Raw genomic sequence first — 22,492 nt, 5'->3', positions numbered from 1 at the left:
CATCTATTTTTGAGAAGACTGGCCCCCCTCTTGTACCTCGTTTGTCTATAGGAAAATGAATGGGAAGTAGGCCGCAACTTTGGAAAACCTTTTTTTTGGTCTTAATAACTTTTTTATTTTTTAACGAACCTTTATGAAACTTTGTAGACTGGGGGGTGGGGTGGGGGCAGGGTCGCCAGTCCCTAATCACTTTCAAAATGTAGGCCAAATCCGTTACTCAAATCAAATTATTTACACTGGAATTTTATTTTATTTTTTTTTCAAACTGATGTAGGGAAGGACTCCCTGCTGAACACTACCTCACACTGCAGGGAAGCAGTTATACATAACTTCAAATATGTAAGGACTCCTCACCGTATGTAGCAATGTAGCCAATCCTTTATTTACATCATTAAAAATAACTTCTGGCAGAATGAATGTACGCATTTCACCCACAAAGGCTTCTTCAGAATTATCAGAGCCTTGTGTGGTTGCACAATAAATACATGTCTGTACATCAAGTCCCAACTTTGTGTTTACCTTCTCTGTGCACCTGCTAAAACATGGTTGCCATTTTGCAGTGGACACTCCTATCAGGTACAGATGAGTGTGTATATATGCTCTTATTCATTTAGGTTTCACGTTCAATACATTGAAACATCTCACCATGAGTATTTAATGCACAATCATGCTAAAAGTCACCACTTGTATATTTATGTGCAGACAGTGTTCTATTTCCATCATGTTTTCAATGAACATATTATGAAACACTTGTGTATAGGCGCGTTATAAATGCCATATCATATCATATCTGCGCTGCATATTGTCATATTCACTCTACCTATTGGAGTTGGTGCTTAAAATGCTTCAAGATGCTGTTAAATTGCACCGTTGTTTTTGCAATATTCCTTTCCATTTCTGAATGCATCGGCATGGACATGCTTTTATTTAAGTGGCACGTGCTCTTCACCTATGATGTGTTTTGCCATATTCTCACCTTGCCTGGTGCCGCTTGCATAGCAGAGTAGCAATTTAGCTTTGCAATATTGCCTTAACAGTACTAAAGTAAAGTGCATAATACATTTGTTACATTAAAGTGCTGTGTGCTTCATAAGGTGCTTCCTATTTGGCTGTAAGGTATCATCTGCTTTCTGGTTTTAGTACCCCAACCGTTGCGTCTATTTAGCCATGTAATATGCCAGCTTTGTCTCCACATCCACATTTGGGGACGTGCCTAAAGTGCTTAGTGCAAACAATATCACATCTTCTTCTCTGCAGCACTTGTATGAAAGGGCCGAGTGCTTTCATCGCTTTTATGTTTGGAAACATTGCTCTTCGAAATGGCCTGTGTTTATATCTGTGATGTGTTTTAGTTATATCATAATGTTTCTCATCTTACCGGTTGCCACTTAAAGTGCATAGTGCTTGTTTGAGATTGCACTTTGTCTTCTAAAACGTTTGTAAAAGATGCATGTTCTTCTGCTCACAATAAAGTGCTACGTGCTATTAAGGTGCTTGATATTTCAATCAAGTTCTTATAGGGGTGCTCCAGGTTTAATAACCTTTCAAACACTGTATCTGTGTGGTCTTGCTAGATGTACAGTCCTTTTTTTGTTTGAACATAAAGTGCAATATTTTGTCAGGAAAGTGCAATGTGCCTTTGAAATTACTCAATGGGGTATGCCTTCAGTTCTTTTTTTTGTTCACTCCTTAGGAACTACAAATACAAATACATATATATATATATATATATATATATATATATACACACCAAGAAAGTTATGATGGGTTTAAAAAGGTTTGAAAAAAACCTTTCACCTGAAATGTGAAAGTAGGAAAGTCCATTTGAGCCAAGTCACACATTCCACAAAGTAGCCATCGCTGGAAGTTGACATCCAGTCTGTCTTGGGTTGATTAAGCTTTGTATAAAGTAGCACTGCCCTCTTAGACAAAGACAGTTTCCTGGAGAAAAAGGTTTGCATTTCAGCTAATTTGTATACCAACAATGCCTTGCTGTTGTGGCTCAGAATTGGAGGTGAACTTCCAGCGATGACTGCTAGGTGGCGTTGTGGAATGTGTAACTTGGTTCAAATGGACTTACCTACAAATATATTTTAATACATTAGCCAACTTTTTACATAATATACCAATGTATGGACTCTGGCAATGGGCATACCACTACGTGCTGCCACAGATCAACATATATTTATATATCGTTTTTTGTTGTTGTTTTAAATGCCTACCTCATGAACAGAGATGGAAATGATAAATGCATATTCAATGAAGATCTTTTTATGGCCCTTAGTTGAAAGGTGAAACCTGCACTCGCATAGATGTGATGGCAAAGGGCCTTCTGTGTTTGCGTCCAGAAATTCTTGAGAATCCTCTCCGCTATCCTCCAGTCACAGTAATCCATTTAAATAATCACAACACAATATGCAATTAGCTTTCCAGTTAAATATCTGTCCTTTATTGCACAGTGTTGTCTGGGCATTGATGGAGCAGCAGTCACCAATGTCATCATTCTCCTTTGTTTCATCAGCCGCCACTATGCACCCAAAAAGTAGACCAACTGCTTGGTGTAAACATTCTGGGACTTCTATTGTTAGCTGCACAATGAAAATAACATTGCATCTGCATAACACAGCACTATTACATTCTGGAGTTTAAAAATGGAAACCCGGCCTTCAGTACAACCTCGCCTTTTCAGTGGCCTGTCCAGTCTCTTTTAACTGGGGTGGCCCACTGGGGCTGTGCAGGGGTGTCATGAAGTACGAGCACACACACACATATTGATCATAGTTTAGGATAATGGGGCGACTGTGGGACCTGGGGTGGCCAATCAGATTCCAGGGGAAGCACATGCCACCCCCTGGACACGCCACTGCACCTGCTGAGTGACATGAAGGCAGTACAGTCTCCAGTTTCTTTAGTACAGTCTACCAGATGGGATACGATAATGATTGATATCCCTCATTCAATTAGATGTACGAAACGTAAGGGTGCTACCAAGAGTAACATGCCAAGCTCTTGTGACGCCCCCTCCTGCTACGCTCCTATTATACCTCCTTCCACCCATTCACACGTCATTCAGACATGGGCGACTAGCAGGGACTTTTCCACCCTCTCATTGCTTTAATGGACTAAATGCACACACGCATAATAGCACCTCACAATTCTCCCATTCTTTGGACTTTGCTCCCTCCGACGGCGTTCAACCACCAGTGCGTTGGGACCATAATTACGGTGAAAGGTGCTATACAATTGACGAAAATGAATGACTTGTGAATGCAGTGCCAGTGGCATAATAAACAGAATAATGCACTACCAACTATACATTGTAAGGATATTAAAAGTCACAGAGGAGTTTGTTTGCCAAATAGAGCATGAGGCAACAGGCTGGTGCTTTGTACAGGTACATCACTTAAGGTACACCTTGGAGGTAGATTATTCTTTGTGATATCAAAGTCAAAATAGTCCAACTTTTAGTTACAATTCTCCAAAAGGACACGGTTGTGGGAATTCATTTGTTTGGACAATTTTAGACGAGCATACAATTTACCTAGTTCTGGCCCTAGAGTGGGGAAGGGATTGCCCTCAGGTAGAGGTTAGATCTCAGAGCAGAGTTTGAGCTCAGGGTGGAAATGGGCCTCAGTGTAGGGTGGGCCTTGAGGTGGGGGATTGGTCCTGTTGCAATGAGCCTTAGCGTTCAATGGACTGGAGGGTGGGGATGGGCCTGGGTGAGAAAATGGGCCTTGAAGTAGGAGTGGGTCTTGGAACGTGGATCAGTCTTGGAGCCTGGTTGCAGTGATAGGCCTCAGTGCAGGGATGGGCATTGGGCAAGGAACAGGAATGGTTTTGGGGGAGGTGCTTGCACCTGCCTCAGAAGGCCTGGTATGATGCGCAGTGCCTGGGAGAGCTGTGGAACAGTTGCACTCATGTTCATTGTGATGCTGTCTCAACTATCGGATTATAATTAGAAAGTTGTGATGTCATAACTAGCCGATTATTCTGAGCTCAAAATTTTCAACCAGGGCATTCGCCGCACCCAATGACATTCACGGTTCAAGCCCGCATTCCAAGCAACCTGAAGGCTGCTCACACTGTCCGGCCATCTTCCAACCACCCTCCCCTTCATTCCCCATCCCCTAACCCACTAACCTTCCTTTGGCGGTGGTGCCACTGCCGCTCCACGTGCCGTGTCACTATGGAAATGCAAAAGAGGCCCACTTTCCATTTCCATGGTGGCCATCTTAGGTAAATATTTGTTTGAATGAACGGGAGGGCGCAAGAGTGCGCCCTATTAATTCAAGCAAAATTATTGCTATCAGCACCCCAGATTAAAAACCTGGCATGCTAATAGCAATAACACCCTTATCAGCAGCCGTATCAGATGGCAATCATTAAGGCCCGGGCGAACTTGGACCCTCAGGCCACTAGCACCCGAACCAGCCCACCGGCTCACGTGTTATTGCATAATTATAGTTCTATTATGTGACAGTTGATATCTCATTACAGTAACACTTTAGCAACACTATAGTCAAGGTTCTGTGACACTTTACAAAGGAAAATGAGAAAACGTGTTTCTCAGTAACTTTAACCAAATCTATGACGTTTCACCAACTTTGGCAAAGACCTTATTTACCGTACAGGAAAAAATACAAAGATTCCAAGGTATATGTTTAAGTTACATGATGTGTTATTTTTTTGTATAGTGCTCATCAAGTCTTTCGGGGTTTGACACCCAATATTTACTGGGATGATGTTGTCCTTGGATGAAGCCTTATCACGCAATACAAATCCCCTATACCTGGGAATATTTCATAATGTGCGAATGCCCGCTGGGAACATTTCATAGTGTGAGACCACACTCCCTTCCAAGGGCACATGTTCTGTTGTGGGCCCGCCCTCTGAGCTCCACTTGGTGGGGGCATATTTCATAATGTGAGATCAACCTTGCAGGTCCGCTCCGTGCCTCGCTTCGCTCGGGCCTTTAACTCGGGCTGCCAGGCCTTTACTACCCATTCGAGCCCTTGGAACTGGTTGACGCCATATTGTGGGACTGCCTCTCTCTTCACTCCAGGAGGGCACATTTCATATCATGGGACTGCCCTCTCAGGCCCACTCTACAAGGGCATATTTCATATTATGGAGCCGCCCCTTCAACCCAAGTGTCCATATTTCATATCATGGCAAGGCCCTCCCAGCTCCATTCCAGGAAGACATATTTCATATTATGGACCCGCCATTCCAGATCCATTCCACGGGGCATATTTGATATAGTGGTACTGTCCTCTCAGCTACATTCCACGGGGGCATATTTGATATAGTGGTACTGTCCTCTCAGCTACATTCCACGGGGGCATATTTCAAATTGTGGGCCCGCCCTCTCTACGCCTCTCCCTGAAGACATATTTCAAACAGTGGGTCTGCTTTCTCTATGTCACTCTGAGAAGGCAGATTTCAAATTGTGGGCCCGCCCTTGCTGCCCCAAGTAATTAACTCCAGCAGCAACCTTCTTCCAGCCTTACAAGGGCTTAATGAAAAACCTGGGGTGTTGAGGAGAGTCACTGGGCGCCTGGAAGTCACCAGGAAGAAAATGCCCCCTCCTTCTTGAATAGGAGTACAAAAGAGTGTCTGGTACTTCATCAATTGCGCCAGGAACGTGGACTAACTTCTGTTCTCAGGCTTGCTAACTTTCATTCTTAGGTTCTTGAGTTTATTATCATGTTTACTTCTGTTGACACGTGTTTCGGCATCAAGCCTTTATCAAAACCGGACAAACATCAAATCATTCCCATTGTCTTGTTAGAGTGTCACATCAGTTTGATAAATCCCTCTTATACGGAAGGATGCCGCGAAGGAGATCAACTCCGAGAAATCAGAAAGAAGGAATCAAGCCATGATTGGAAAACCACATAGAGGAATTAATCAAACTGAGGTGACGCGCTAACACGACCATGGGAATGATTTGATCTATTTCCGGTTTTGACAAAGGCCAGAGGCCGAAACACGTGTCAACAGAGGACACATGTTAATAAACCCAAGAATCTAAAACTGAAGGACAAATGATAATAAACTCAAGAACCTAAGAATGAATGTTAACAAGCCTGAGAACAGATGTTAGTCAACGTGCCGGGCGCATTTGATGAAGTATTGACACTCTGTTGTACTCATTACAAAGGTTTAATTTGCAGTGTCAATACATGAGGTCCTCTAAATACCGGACACAAAAACCCAGAAAGGCATGCCTTTAGCTCATTCCTCAGCCCTCACTGAATGAGGGAGCGGGGGAGGGCATGTGCGTCCAGGAATCTGGAAAGATGCACACCATGTGGTGGTCCTGCTGCAATAGCACGAATCCTCATGGCGTGGGTCCCCCGTGTCACACAGCGGCGTTGCTAGGAGCAGGAGCTGAGGGGGCTATACCCCCGGTTCTTTTGGTTGTAGTCACGCATAGAAGCTTAGGAGCTACACCCAAAAGGCTGGCTAGCCCCGAGTCCCGACAGTCCCCACATTAGCGCAGCCCCGGATCTTTTCCAGACCTAGCAACACCTCGGCTCCTGTTCAATACAGACAAACACTTGTAATGTAATGCAGTTGGGGCTTGTAAAGGGTCACTTTGGCAATTTTTGGGTGGCCTTTCCTGGGTCTTGAAAGAAGATGGGCGAGTAAGGCTAGTCAGGTGGACGAAGGGGCGCACTTCGTGGGTGGATCACAGATCCTAAAACCCAATCCCTGTTGCCGGGAGGGTCACCAGACCATTGTTCCACATCGGTTCTGCTCCACGGGCGTGGAGGGAGCAGGGATATGCATACATACCAACATGCACCATTCCAATCGCGATATGCTAGTGGAGACCGTTTTTTTCCTCAGCATTCTGGAACTTTTGTGACTTTATAATGGGGAAATCAAGGACAGTGAAGCCTAAAATGCAAACATCGCTTCCTTCTCAGCAAGACATATGTTTAGATCCATCAGTGCTAAAGACAGGGCACGAATCCCACCTGCATGACCGCCACACCCCTGCCTCATCAGATCCGTGTCGAGGGTCTCCATACACTCATACTCTCGTGGCACCATGGCTTCTACTGAGGAAGCCCTCAGCCCCGTGTCGAGGGCCTCCATACACTCATACTCTCGTGGCACCATGGCTTCTACTGAGGAGGCCCTCAGACCCGTGTCAAGGGCCTCCATACACTCATACTCTCGTGGCACCATGGCATCTACTGAGGAAGCCCTCAGCCCTGTGTCGAGGGCCTCCATGCACTCATACTCTGGTGGCACCATGGCTTCTACTGAGGAAGCCCTCAGACCCGTGTCGAGGGCCTCCATACATGCATACTCTGGTGGCACCATGGCTTCTACTGAGGAAGACCCGTGTCGAGGGCCTCCATGCACTCATACTCTGGCGGCACCAAGGCTTCTACTGAGGAGGCCCTCAGACCCGTGTTGAGGGCCTACATGCACTCATACTCTGGCTGCACCATAGATTCTACTGAGGAAGCCCTCAGACCCGTGTCGAGGGCCTCCATGCACTCCTACTCTGGCTGCACCATAGCTTCCATTGAGGAAGCCATCAGACCCGTGTCGAGGGCCTCCATACACTCATACTCTGGCGGCGCCATGGCTTCTACTGAGGAAGCCCTCAGACCTGTGTCAAGGGCCTCCATGCACTCATACTCTGGCTGCACCATAGATTCTACTGAGGAAGCCCTCAGACCCGTGTCGAGGGCCTCCATGCACTCATACTCTGGCTGCACCATAGATTCTACTGAGGGAGCCATCAGACCCGTGTCGAGGGCCTCCATACACTCATACTCTGGCGGCGCCATGGCTTCTATTGAGGAAGCCATCAGACCCGTGTCCAGGGCCTCCATGCACTCATACTCTGGCTGCAGCATGACTTCTATTGAGGAGGCCATCAGACATGTGTCGAGGGCCTCCATGCACTCCTACTGTGGCTGCAGCAGGACTTCTATTGAGGATGCCATCAGAACCGTGTCAAGGGCCTCCATGCACTCATACTCTGGCGGCGCCATGGCTTCTACTGAGGAAACCCTCAGACCCGTGTCGAGGGCCTCCATGCACTCATACTCTGGCTGCACCATTGCTTCTATTGAGGAGCCATCAGAGCTGTGTGGAGGGCTTCCATGCACTCATACTCTGGTGGCGCCATGGCTTCTTTTGAGGAGGCCATCAGATCCGTGTCCAGGGCCTCCATGCACTCATACTCTGGCTGCAGCATGACTTCTATTGAGGAAGCCATCAGACCCGTGTCGAGGGCCTCCATGCACTCATACTCTGGCTCCACCATGGCTTCAATTGAGGAAGCCATCAGACCCGTGTCGAGGGCCTCCATGCACTCATACTCGGGCTGCAGCATGACCTCTATTGAGGAAGCCATCAGACCCGTGTCGAGGGCCTCCATGCACTCATACTCTGGTGCCGCCATGGCTTCTATTGAGGAAGCCATCAGACCCGTGTCGAGGGCCTCCATGCACTCATACTCTGGCGGCGCCATGGCTTCTATTGAGGAAGCCACCAGACCCGTGTCGAGGGCCTCCATGCACTCATACTCTGGCTGCAGCAGGACTTCTATTGAGGAAGCCACCAGACCCGTGTCGAGGGCCTCCATGCACTCATACTCTGGCTGCAGCAGGACTTCTATTGTGGAAGCCATCAGACCCGTGTCGAGCGCCTCCATGCACTCATACTCTGGCTGCAGCATGACTTCTATTGAGGAAGCCACCAGAGCCGTGTTGAGGGCCTCCATGCACTCATACTCTGGCGGCACCATGGCTTTTATTGAGGAAGCCACCAGAGCCGTGTCAAGGGCCTCCATGCACTCATACTCTGGCTGCAGCATGACTTCTATTGAGGAAGCCACCAGAGCCGTGTTGAGGGCCTCCATGCACTCATACTCTGGCTGCAGCAGGACTTCTATTGAGGAAGCCACCAGAACCGTGTCGAGGGCCTACATGCACTCATACTCTGTTGCCGCCATGGCTTCTATTGAGGAAGCCATCAGACCCGTGTCGAGGGCCTCCATGCACTCATACTCTGGCGACGCCATGGCTTCTATTGAGGAAGCCACCAGACCTGTGTCGAGGGCCTCCATGCACTCATACTCTGGCTGCAGCAGGACTTCTATTGAGGAAGCCATCAGACCCGTGTCGAGGGCCTCCATGCACTCATACTCTGGCTGCAGCATGACTTCTATTGAGGAAGCCACCAGAGCCGTGTCGAGGGCCTCCATGCACCCATACTCTGGCTGCAGCAGGACTTCTATTGAGGAAGCCACCAGACCCGTGTCGAGCGCCTCCATGCACTCATACTCTGGCGGCACCATGGCTTCTATTGAGGAAGCCATCAGACCCGTGTCGAGGGCCTCCATGCACTCATACTCTGGCTGCAGCATGGCTTCTATTGAGGGAGCCATTTTCCCAGAATATAGTGGTGGTGATGTCAAAATGCTGCAGACAGAAAAAAGATAACCCAGCGGCATCAGATTATAGATGTTGCAACAAAAATGCCTGCTTAATATGGGCACACGCCGCCACCAAACAGACTGAATGGGAAGCTGGTGGCCTCCATGAGCTCACATGTTGTGTTCCCCGTATGTTGCTCACATCCCCCAGGAGAAGCTACACATAGCGCCTATTAATCATCCTGGCTCTCGAGGGCGCTATCTAGACAACTGTGCCCTGCCCACACGGCCGAAGTGAAACATTCAGCCTGGGGACCCATGGAAATGTGGCCTATAATTGCAATGTGTTACTTTTTCTGGCAGCCTGGGCACTACCCGTTGCCTCTGGTCAAAACTACCAAATGCACAGAGCAGTAACTTCACGCAAATTGGCCCGCTTTGACCAAAAATAAAAAGCGGGGCCATAGTAGCGTGCTGAGCCGAACCTTTGGCAGGCTCAGACCGGCCTACAGGCCAACAGGGCACTGCCCGAAGTGCCAGCCCGTGAGTCTGGCATGGGTCCGGCTTTTTGGCCAGAGTGGGCCAGTTTCATGAGTTATTTCCTTGTACTAAGCAACTATACTTTAAAATGCATTATTTGCAGCGTATTTTATAAAAAAAACTCCACCATGGGTAGTTTGTTTGTTTGTTTATTAATTTGTATAGCACACCTGACCCAAGGGTATATGGGCGCTTAAGCTTCGAGTTACAGGCAAGGTAGGGCACAATTGTACAGTGATTAAGCAACGGTATACTTGACAAGATAGCAATTAGTGCATAGACAATAATATTCTGACATAGTGCAAAATACATTCTTGCAGAGGGTATGCATTCAATCATGGTAGGTTAATTGCTGAGTAACCAGGTGATGACCTTAGTTCTGAAAGGCTGGAAGGTGGGTGTAGATTTGATATCCAGTGGAATGGTATTCCAAAGTTGTGAAGCCAGAGCTGGGAAGCTGGAACCACCAGCTCTTTTGAGGGAGAATTTGGGCACAGTCAGTTGTAGTGTATTAGAGGATCTAGTGGTTCTAGTGTTCTGTCTTAGTGTAAATTTGTTGGTGAGATAGGGAGGGGCAAGGCCGTTGAGTGCTTTTTAGGTGAGGCAGATGGTTTTTAGATCTATTTTTTGTTGGATGGAGAGCCATTTGCATGCAATTCTGGTAGCCGAAATATGTTCTCTTCTGGGAATATTCAGGGCGGCACGGAGTGCATTATTTTGTAGAACTTGCAATTTATTAATTACCGTTTTGTTGGCACCTACATAGAGACTATTGCAGTAATCTAGTTTAGATTGTATAAGTGCTCTGGCTAAGGTGAGGCAGTTGTTAGGGGAAATCAGCGGTCTACAGGCCCTGATTAGTTTGCCCGTGTAGGCCGTGGCTGAGGCAGTCATATTAATAGTACATAGCACCTACATAGTACACAAAGAGTCTGTTCGGAAAAGTAACACATTGTAAGATGTGATTCCTAGCCATTTTGTCATTGATGACTTGACCAGTTGTATGTTGCAGTCAACTCTGCTCTTCGGGTTTCGTTGCCCTTTTGCCATACAGGCCAGTCCAAGTCGGGGGCCCATCGGACCGAACCACATCCTGATTTGCTCCCTTCAGAATAATAAAAGCCCGGGTGTGAAAAATCCAGCGATTTACCCATGTCTGGCGCTATTCGAGTATAGTCCACCTCGCAATTTTGGCTGCCTTCTCATGCATTATGCGAAACGTTTCGCTTCACTAGATATATATATATTTATTGGTCACTTATTAGGCGCTTGTACATTTAGAAAAACTGGTGCTCTTATTGCCAGTCAGCAAAAAAATACACTGAAACACAACTCAGGGCAAAAACTAAGAATTGCTAGTGGCGGCTGAAAAGAAATGCAATGGCCCGTAAAGTGGATTGCTGTCAGGTGTCCCTGAAAGACCAACCATTATCTAATGAATACATGTCTCTAAGACGTGCACCTAGCGAACGGTTCGCTAGGAGCACAGCAGTAAGAATGGGGGGGTTGCTCTGGAGAAAGACTCTGGGGCCACCTCACAAAGAAATCAATGTGTGTGGGCAGGCGCACATTGCGGTAGCGACCACCCGCAAAATGCACATGATTGGCGATTGTCAAAGATTCCGATATGCACCATCTGCACAGGTTTACAGCCGCAGCTGATTGGCCACTGCAGACATGCTTTGTGCCATGGCCGCATTTTTCGCATAAAGATATGATTGGCTCCTTCGGGAGCTGTGGAACGTGTAAACAGAACTCACTTTCCCCTAGCGACAACCCGGGAACTTGCGAGGGCTGGCCACCCAAAACAAAATTACGGAACGAGTGCGTAACCTCCGGTCTCCACAAGACGCAACGCGCTAAGCATTTGATGAGGCTGGAGATGTACTCACAGTTTTGAGGACAGGTGATGTCTGGGCCCGGATGGCCTCCACAGTGCCGGCCACGCACGTCATCCTAGGTGGGCCCCTCCGCTCCCCGGGGCTCGCGGCTCCAAATGTCAGCTTTGAGGGCAAATGGCCACTTTGAGGGCAGGTGCCGGCTCTCCGAGGCCGCCTTCCGGTTCCACACACCGGGAACGCGACTAGGAAGGAAAGAAACAGGTTTGTGAGTCAGCACTTTATACCCATTCATAACGTGCGCTCTCCTTCCCCGTCCTCCCTGTCGTCACCGGCCCCCACCCACGTAGTCTTGGAATGGCGCCAACTCGTACATTAACTCTCGTGGAAATGAAATAAATCTGCATGCCGGGGTCCTGTGCTGCAGTCACTCAACTCCTATAACAGACATGTCAAGTTACACGCCAATAGACACCTGTGCACTCCAACAATGTATTCCAAGTTTGGCGTGCATAAAAATCTGGAGGTAATTCTGTATCGGTCAGATTTTCCTGATGGGAATAATTACGATTTACCACCAGTTTACCGCACAGCCAACCTAGGAGTATGCCGTTGAAATTGAGGATTTACCTCCAGATCAGTGCGCGAGGTAAATCCTCCCTTTAATGCCAAAAACGGGAGTAATTGCCACAGGCAGCATTAGTTCTCCTGGCTATTCCTCCCCACCCTCCATCCCCTCTTTGCATCCTACGGACTCATGAATGTGATCTTACACTGCCACTAGTCATTTGTAGGTCATTTTGCAGGACCAAGTGGTGGCAGACCCTGTTGGGGCAGGCGAAGCGGCAAACTACATGGGGAGCACACCTAAATAGGTCAGGGGTGGGGGGAGCAGGAAGGTGCCCACCCAGACTAGAGCCTCTGAGCTTGCCGCTAATCGCTAAAAAGTGAAGCATTCCTTTGTTACAAACAAAGGAATGCATATTGTGAACCCAGCCTCTGGGATATTCTGGAGACCCACACCCTGTGCCCCTTGCCCTCTGCGTTGGCAGAGCCTTTAAAGTGGGGGTAATTTATAATTGATGGCTCATTTAACGAGTCATTGTTTTTACACAGTACGTGCTTAACATTTCAGTGTTAAGAACTGGACATGGGGTATTTTTATTCTGAAGGCCAGCACAAAGCATCAGTTAGCTGACCATACCTGCGCATTCTTCCGAGAGAATTAACGTGCCGCACAGAAAAAGTTTTAAACTATGTTCTTTAATTTTCATCTCTTTTTATCTGACACAGCAAACATTTTTGTGTATTACTTGTGAGTTACATGTGGATGTTTGGCAAGGTTAACTGTCATTTTCTTGCTTAAGTATTCTAGTGGCTGCTTTGGGGCATGGACTCAATGCATCCGCTCAGCATCAAAGCTCTTCATTTTCTAAACAAGCCAACCACTGCCCAGCACACACCAGATGGCTCCTCACACACGCAGACAGTAGTCTATGGCAAATCAATGCAGTGATATGTGTCCACCAAAGTTTTGTGCGCTGCACAAGCCACCACACTGTTTAATGGGGTCTATGTGGTGCTCCTCTATGTAACAGCACATATGCCTGTTTTTGTCTGATGTGTCCCATGTCAATACAATAGCACACTGGAACATTTTGTATATGTGGCTGTGACGAGTATGATATACTGTGCCCACACGTAAACACATAAATCAATCAAATACGTTGCTTCAAATTGTACATACACTAGGCCAAACACCCTTTCTACACAGCCACAGCATGATGTTCACTATCTCCAGGACAGCACTAATAAGAGATGCTAATGCCAGCTCTCTTAGATAAAGTATGGGCCTGCTCTTTTTGCAGATATAACACCTGAGGCCTGCGTAATGGTGAGGAGGTAGTGGCCGAGAAACTGGGGACCCTTTCCGATGCATTAGAAGCCGGATTTGTTTAAAACACTTCATCAGCTTCTTACTGGTCAGGCTCACGTCACTAAGTGGTACAATCCTTTTTGTGTAGCCTTTCTGTGCATTGTTTATTGGGTGTCTCTTATAGAGTATCCTTTCCTGTCTATAGACATAATTCCCTAAACAGGTTTCTGTATTGGGGGCTGGGCATACTCACACTAAGACCCAGACCCTCCTCATTTTAAACTCTCCAGAAACAAGAAGCAAAAGAGCCTGTGTACCCCATTTGAGTGGCTGATGGTGCAGACATGTTATACTCACTTCCAAAAACTTAAGCTTTCCCAATGAGTATTTATGGTTCATGGATACAAACATTTTAATGTTAGGGTGTGTGTTGTGAACAGTGATGTGAGCACCAAACCATGTGTCTTATGTATTTAGAGATTCACACATACAACCTTTTTATCACAGACTTCTTTATCAAATATAGAGACCTCTGATCACTATTCTATTCCTGAAATGATCTGTGAGTTAATGCAAAGCAGATATGAACATTCATTGGTGCTATTTGGCCCCTTTCCCACCCTCATAGAAGATTTTGAAAGAGTACAATAGGAGTGTACCAGACTGTCCATCTTGGAATGATAGCCTTCTATCAGAAAATAATTCATATGGTTAGTCTAGTATTGCCCCTTGTGAGGTGGTACGAATAGACCATCTGCAACACAGGGCCAGAGGTCAGTGGGCCCTTAGGCACCGGCAGGCTAGTTACACCACAGTGGGCTAGTAAGGACAGTTTGAAACTACATTCAGGCAAGGCCTTCCCTAAGAGCAGGTGACAGAAGAAAAGTACTTGAATTACAATGTAATGAAACCAGCATCGTTTGTATAGCAACGATTTATTGATATTGAGGAGGGGTTTTGTCGCCTGATACAGAGGTGTCGTTTGGGAGTGATGTGTGCCAGTCGGGGGTGCATTCTAGTGTTCCCCCTTGGTCCCCAAGTTGGATCGAAACTACCCTGACAGGGTAATACAGTTTGGCGGTAACTAATGAGGCTCATAGTTCAATGTATAGTTACACTAGTATAGCAGGTCCCGAGTGAAAATGTCTTTTTTAAAAAGGCAAAATAAAAAAAAAAGAATAATAAAAGGAATTAGAAATGCCTCTATGAGTGCCCGGCCCCTGGATGCACATGAGTGCAGGAAGGGACTGGCAGGCACGGTGGAGTGGAAGAGGGGAGTTGTGGGCGTCCCAAGTAAGTGTTTTGGGTTTATGTGTGTATGTGTGTGAGTATGAGAGAGAGTGTGAGTGTGTATGTGAGCCTCTGTGTGTGTGTCAGTCTGTGGAGAGGGAATATTTGCGATGGGGGAAAAGAGGGGCGAGGGGCCGGGGAGGGGTAAATGCGAGTGTGTTTGCGTGTTTGCATGCCGGAATGGGTGTGCCTGGGGTGGAGGAGATGAGGTAGAATGCTTGGGCAGGGAAGTGAGGAGGTGGGGAAGGTAAGGGAGGGTTACCTGGGTGAAACCCCCACATTTCTAAAAAAACCTGCCAGCGTGGGAGGGTTGGGGGCAGGCAGGGCAACGGCTTCCCGAGGTGATGGGGGTGCTGAACCCCCCCCCCCCAACCCACTTCCAGAAGTGATATTCTGCTTTTGAAGGCCGCAAAAACGGCCCAAATAAATCGATCTTTTTGGTGTACGGCCTTCAAAATGCGGAAATATCGCATATAACTTGTAAAACACACCTACCCCCCTGCAGTTGTGTTCCAGTAACACACACAAGCACTTGTAGTGATGCTCCTTAACACACACACACACACACACAGCACTGTGTGCTTTAACACAAATACAGCTCTGTGTGTCATTACACTCCAATAAACACACCCAGCTCAATCTGCAGCCAAACCCCTCCATCACAAAGACCATTCAGTTACACTCAGCCCCATGTGCATTTATACTCCTATAATAAAAACAACCCGATGTGATTACACTCCTATAACACACACTAACCCAGAGGAGATTGGCCTCAATATAATATTTATTTTTTATTTTTGTCGAATATAAAACATAGATTGTATGTATTCTGTTACGTTATTTATTGAGGGCATGGCTTTCATACCTGGCCTCTTATTACCAAAACTACTGCATTCACTTGGCCTGGCTCCGCTGTGTAGGTACTCAGTCAAGAGCCATGTCTTAATTTGATGAAACCTGTGCCTATGCATCTATGTAGGTTTGCAAGTGGTTTCCAGACACACCGGGCTGGGCGCGGCTCTTAATTACTGGGGCTAATACAAGGTAAGTATGCACAATTACGATGATGCAAGGCTCTAGAAATGGGTAGGAGAGGTTACCTTTAATTTACTGTACCCATGTGTGTCCTACTGTGACCAGTGACCCAGTCAAACAGGAGTGAGTTCAAACAAGTTTAGAGGATGCGGTCAGTGGCGACTGTCTGAGTCGCTTGTGATGTTCCTTCGCTGTTGGCCTTCTCCATTCAGTCATGACTACGCAGTTGCTCCTGTTCCTAACTCCACGCCACCATTGAAAAGCCTTTTCACCCCCACACAGTCACAAAGTCATCTCAGCTTAACATGTTGTCCTGCTCACGCCCAAACCTAATCTCAATTTACTGTTTTGCAAGTCACGTGCCTCATGCACCGCATTTCATCAGGACTTGTAGCATGTCATATTGAGTGAATAACAAAGGAACTGCTGGTATGTCTATGTTTCTAGATATGTCCTGGTAGCAGCTGATTCCAATCAATAAGTCCTGATGAAGCACTCGTGCGAAACATGTTCAAACTTCAAGTGCAATACATTAAGAATACCCTCTTAACACATTCAGATATGCCTTTACCAAAGTGTTCATCCTTTGACAGAGGACGGGAGGAGGGCAGAACAGAATGCAAGAACTGCTACAAAGCTCCTTCCCATGTAAATGTCGCATTTGCAATCAAATGTATCATTTAATCACGAGTGATTAAAACGGATGAGTGCAGAGAGGATGAGTGCATAGAAGGGATGAGTACCAGAGGGGGTGAGTGCGTAAAACAGGTGAACGCATAGCACACGTGAGGGCATAAAGCGTACAAGTGCCTGGAGCAATCGAGTGCCCAGAGTGAACTGACACGTCGCATAGAGCGGATGAGTATGTAGGATGAACGAGCACTGACGCATTCAGTACCGATGAGTGCGTAGAATGGATGAGTATGTTGAGCTACTGAATGCGTAGAGCATGAAACAGTCAAGAGTGCATGCCTGGGGCAGTCAAGAGCACATGCGTGAGGCAGACAAGAGGGCATGCGTGGGGCGGACAAGTGGACAGTCGTGAGGCGGACAAGGGTGCACGCGCGGAGCAGTCTAGACCGCGCAGGGCGGACCAGAGTGTATTGGATCAGACTGGGGCGCATAGAATGGATAGGTGTGCACGGTATGGGCTGGAACACATAGAATTGCGTGACGGATATAGTATGGTTTAGAATGCAGAGAACGTTTGAAAGAGCATATAACTCATCAAATCACACCCACGCTTACTCTCTCCTTTACATCACCACTCAACTAGAACACAGAGATACTATGACACCATTCGGTATATCTGTTCTCATACCAACATCCGCCGCTCACTCTACATCATTCTAAATTGACACTGCTGGTCTCACACCCCCCCAGCCAGGCGTTCTCCTCAGGCCTAACGCAGCCGCAGCCGTTCTGGATAAAACCTGCCAGAACAAACACATTCTCCTGATCTCTCAACCACCACACCTACCGCTAAGTAGCAGCTACTACACGGATATCGCACGAGCTGCACACATACCCGGTGCTCACATGTATCTTTTGACTCTCTCTACTCATCTGAACTGAGGTTCCCAAGGGCGTTCAACCTAACAGCTCCTTCAGACCATACCAATGGTATATAAGACGCTATATAAATGCAAAATAACATAACATAACATAAGATAAAAAAGTTGACTCAGAAGTAATTGTCCCACTTCTTCCCTCACCATCCAGAGCAGAGATTAGAGGCCCCAGCAATCGGGAGGAACTCCACTGCTCACCATTCTTTAACCGTCAGAAGAAACAACCATCTGCTGGTCCTATAATTGCCATTAATTGAGCTGAGCTCCAAAACTCCATCTTTACATGGTCCCTTGTGTGGAAAAACAGTTTAAAGTGATTCTGTGGTACTCTGCAAGACAGCTAAATAAAGCTAATGCCACGCTATGTTGCTGGGATATACACCACACACTGCTGCCATTTCCAAGATCCTCAGCTGCTCTGGAAGATCTGAAACGAAAGCAGGTAGGTTGGGTTAGGGATGTCCAACTCCAGGCCTCGAGGGCCTCGAGGGCGGGTTTTCACAATACCCCTCATGAATATGCATAAGATCAATTTGCATACAGCGAATCTAAATGTATGTACATTTTTCCTCATGAATATTAATGAGGGACAGCCCGAAAACCTATAGGCCGGAGTTAGACAATCCTGCGGGAGTAGGAAAATGCTGGACTTATATGCAGTTGTGTAGATGCGTGCAGAGCAGAAGTACCCTGAACTCTGAGTGCAGTTTGTTTCTAGGTGTCATTTGTCCACGGTACAGAGGTGTGCATTTATAGAGGGGACCCTCTGGTGCCCTTGGCACAAGGATGCACTGTCTGGTGGGTGGAGGGAGTGCGGGGGGTGGCAGGGGAGCTTGTAATTTGGTTTAACGTGTAAAGTGGTGTGTGAAGTGTGATGGGGGATCTTTCACATGCTGGTTGTGGGCAGTGTAGCTGGTATGTGTGTAGTACCTTAGAGCGCAGACCACTGAAAGGGTTAGTTGGGGGGTTAGTTGGAGAGTTAGTGAAGGAAGGACACAGCTGGTCTGACATGAAGGCCCAGTTAATTGGTGGCAGATTTCCCAGTTAGGGTCAAGCATAGATCAGGAAGTTAAAGAAACAGGTCTTCAATATAAATATTTTCTAGCACGCTTGTGGCACTGCGGGCGGGCAGTTCCCCACCCGTGTGGACACATTTGGAGTTAAACTACAGCTCGCGCCTGCTCCTTAAGGTTGATGGATGCTCTGACTATCATCACTTCATAATCAATGAGTCTGAGACAATAAGTGCCAGGGATGAGCCCTGGCAAACACCCCCACAAATTAAGCACTGAAGTCAAATTACACTCAATTCAGCAGATTGCTTTTATGAGGGAGCTCCAGAGTTTTGTCGCAATGTCAGAGACAGTTGATCCTCCCCATCTCTCTTCGTGGTGGATCATATGATTACTAGAAGCAGATAGCTGCTGGATCGGAGTGTTCTCCTTGGGTGGTAAGGGGCGACTTCACCTTGCATGGCACTACAAGAGGGATCTGTACCCTCAGAGAACTGGACTCTGGTGAGACCCCAGGCCCGTCCTTACTGCCCAATTCCTGGCTTCCCTCTCCTTACACCAGACATGGTCTCCGGCTTTACTCTTGCTAAGTCACTATTCTTACTCTTCCAGCTGTGCCCGTTTTAATTCATGTCCTCTGGATGGCACCGGCATGCCAGATGAGAGGCAGTTCATGCAGCTACTGCACTTGCTGCAATATTCTCTTAAGGTCTTGCACATCTTTCTGCAGGTGTTTCAGTGTAGGGTCACTAATTCGTGCCACGCTATCCTGCATAAAAACAGCCCCTTACCCCTTAGGGAGTCACATGCCTCCAACACCCCTTCTCTTCCCTTGCCCCCAGATTATCCGTCTATGCATTATAGAGCCTCCTCAGTTGGAAGTCTTTAGGCTTCCGGAGGTGTAGCCTCTAGGAGTGGCCACAATACTCCAGATGTGGACAGAAACCAGTTGTCTGCCAGCAAGTGATGCCTAGCACTGTGCGGCCCAACATGGCCTTTGCTCTTCTCTTAGCAATCCCTTTTACACATATAACACCCACAGGTGACATTGAATAGACACATATGAACCACTGACTAGCCAAGGCGATACAATCATTTTTGGTTGGAGGGGGGCGGGGGCGGTGAGAGCCGATTGAAGTCTATAGAAGGGTATGCCTGAGGTGAACCCACCAAATGTGCATGAGCTGAGAGGAAGGTCTGGTGGATCTCACCCCGATCTGGCACTCTCTCTCTGCCCCCGTGCACTCTCTCTGCTCGGTCTCCAATCCCTGTACACTCTCAGGGCCTCATTACGACCCTGGCGCGAAGGGGTCTGCGCCAGCGTTAGCTGCGCGGACCCCTTACCGCCAACTACGAGTTCCCGGAGCGCCATGGTCATTTTTCCGCCCGCTTTTTGCGGGCGGAAAAATCCATGGCGCTCTGGGACCTTGGTGTTAATTACGCCACCGTACTTTACGGTGGCGTAATTAACTCCTTCCCCACTCCCATTGAGCCCTATGGGGCCGAAATGGGAATGGGGAAGGGTAAATGGGTCAATGGGGACTTACCGCCCCGCCGACCTCGGAATGGGGCGGTAAGTCCGCCATCCGCCATGGCGTAAAGGGACTTTGCGCCATGGCGGAAAAGTCCGCCGATGGCGGAAAAAATCCGCCAGGGTCGTAATGAGGGCCTCAGTCTGCTCTGTCTCTTTGTACGCTGTGCGCTCTGTCTTTCTGTGCGTGCACTTTGTCTCACTGGACCTCTCTCTGCACTGTGTGCTCTGCCACTCTCTCGGGGCGCCCTGTCTCTGCCTGCTCTATGCACGCTGTACTTTCGGGATGCTCTCTCGGTCTGCTCTGGGAGCCTTGTGTGGTCTGTGTGCTGTGGTCTCTGGGCGCTATCTCGCTTTATGATCTTTTTGCATGCCTGGGCGTCCTGCCTGCGCTACCTACTCCAGGTGCTACGTCTACTCCATGTCTCTCTCACTCCCTCTGTCCCCTCTCTCTCTTTCTATCTCTCTCTCTCTCAGTTCTCTCTCTCCTCTCTCTGTCTGTCCCCTCTCTCTTCCCCAGGTTCTCTGTCTCTCTCCCCTCTCTGTCCCCCCTCTCTCTCTCTCTCTCTCTCTCTCTCTCTGTTCTCTCTCCCTCCCCTCTGTCCCCTCTCTCCTCTCCCTGTCCCCTCTCTCTCTCCTCTCTGTCCTCTCTCTCTTCCCCATGTTCTCTGTTTCTCTCTCTCTCTCATGTTCTCCCTCTCTCACTCTCTCTCCTCTCTCTGTCCCGTCTCTGTCCCCTCTCTCTCTACTCTCGCCACCGCTCTCTCTCTCTCTCTCTGCTCTCTCTGCCCCCTCTCTCTTCCCCATGTTCTCTCCCTCTCTCTCTCCTCTCTTTGTCCCCTCTCTCTCTCTCTCTCTCTCTCTCTGTTCTCTCTCTCTCTCTTCTCTGTCCCCTCTCTCTTCCCCATGCTCTCTCTCTCTGTCCCCTCTCTCTTCCCCATGTCCCCCCTCTCTCTCTCCTCTCTCTGGCCCCTCTCTCTCTACTCTAGCCACTGCTCTCTCTCTCTGCTCCCTCTCTACCCACTCACTCGCTCGCTCTTTCTCTTCCCTCAACCCTCTTTTTTTGGGGGTCATTTTCCTAGTACAACCCTGCTTGTCAAAGGTTGTGCAACACATCTTGCATGCGCATGCTCAATCCCCACTGTACAGGCATCCTTGGTATTCTATATATAGGGTAGGGTATATCCTGCTCATCGGGTCTCAAGAAAAGATGTATAGGGGGAGCATTGGAGTGCCTACTTTTGGAAGTTGGGTATTAACCTTTTTTTTTTTTAGGGAGTAGAAGGGCTCTCTGATTATTGACTGGGGTACTGTAAGGCAAGTAAAATACAGTTTATAGGTATTTTTGTTTCAACAGTTCATTCTTGGTGCGCAGTAATAGCCATACATGATTTGTTTTTTTTAACCTTATAGATCGGATAACAAAATAGTGGAGCTCCTCTGTGTGGTAAGTGCTGCTGATGTTTAGGGGTTGAACACTGTACGGGCCGCAGCAAGGACAAACACCTGCTCATGTGTTACTCCCTGTTTTTTAGTTTGGGCTGTTAGGTGGTGCTTTAGCACCTCCTATAAGATGAGACTATTGCATTAGAGTACAGATAGGGGGAAATGGCATATTAGAAGGGACACAAAGCTTGTAAGTGTTGGTTGGCTATTGGCCCATCCATTGACTGCCTATGGCCATTTCCAGCAAGTTCTTGCCACTCCCGCCCAAAACACCTCCTCATGGGAACTCTTTGAGCTTGTTTTAATTAAGCCTTACTATCAAACTTTGCACTCAAAGTGCCTGCCATTGTTTTTCAAAGCAGTCTTTTGAGAGTTAATGACTTAACAGTGCTACTGGTGTAATAGAAAATGTCTTAAAAAGGCCTGCCTTCAGTCACTCTATTTATAAGCACTATGCGTGTCCTTCGCTCAAGTCCTGTTATACACAAGCATTGGCAAAGGCAACAGTTCTGGCTCATGTATGAGTATTAAGCATTTGCCAGGAACTGCTGTTATATGGCCAGGTACTCACACCATTTTGCAGCTGCTACCATCAATGGCCAGTCAACACCACTACGGCAGTGCCTGGCAAGTACCTTTTACATGCCCACACAAAAATCCGAACTGTTGGCATTGCCAATGCTTGTTTTTTCTTGGGAGTATTTGCTTAATTTTAGGGCGTAAAACAGGTAGTACTAAGCTTATCTAGAGGGCTGTTCTTATGTTAACAGTAGAGATCTTACAGATGTTATCCTGTAAAGCACCTCCTGGTGCTAAAGCGGCAAGTATACTACGCCGCTTGGTCATGCAGCGAGACATCCAATGCATGCCTCCAATGCACTAAGCGAACAGTTCCCTCATTAAATGGTATCTTTAATGAGCAGGTATAGTGGGTGCATAGCCC

The 22,492-nt window shown here is 47.6% G+C and overlaps 1 long non-coding RNA gene across 1 annotated transcript in view; it reads right to left on the bottom strand.

Moving 5' to 3' along the window:
- Positions 1-22,492, bottom strand: part of LOC138521568 (uncharacterized) — a 111,885-nt gene that overhangs the window by 25,128 nt on the left and 64,265 nt on the right. The window contains exon 2 of the long non-coding RNA XR_011283075.1: positions 11,842-12,032. This is a non-coding gene — a long non-coding RNA (uncharacterized lncRNA). The remainder of the gene's footprint in view (positions 1-11,841; positions 12,033-22,492) is intronic.

The sequence above is a fragment of the Ambystoma mexicanum genome, chromosome 13, assembly GCF_040938575.1.
Source record: "Ambystoma mexicanum isolate Mex_15411 chromosome 13, UKY_AmexF1_1, whole genome shotgun sequence".
NCBI classification, from domain to species: domain Eukaryota; kingdom Metazoa; phylum Chordata; class Amphibia; order Caudata; family Ambystomatidae; genus Ambystoma; species Ambystoma mexicanum.
This window is presented reverse-complemented; position numbering and strand designations above follow the sequence as displayed.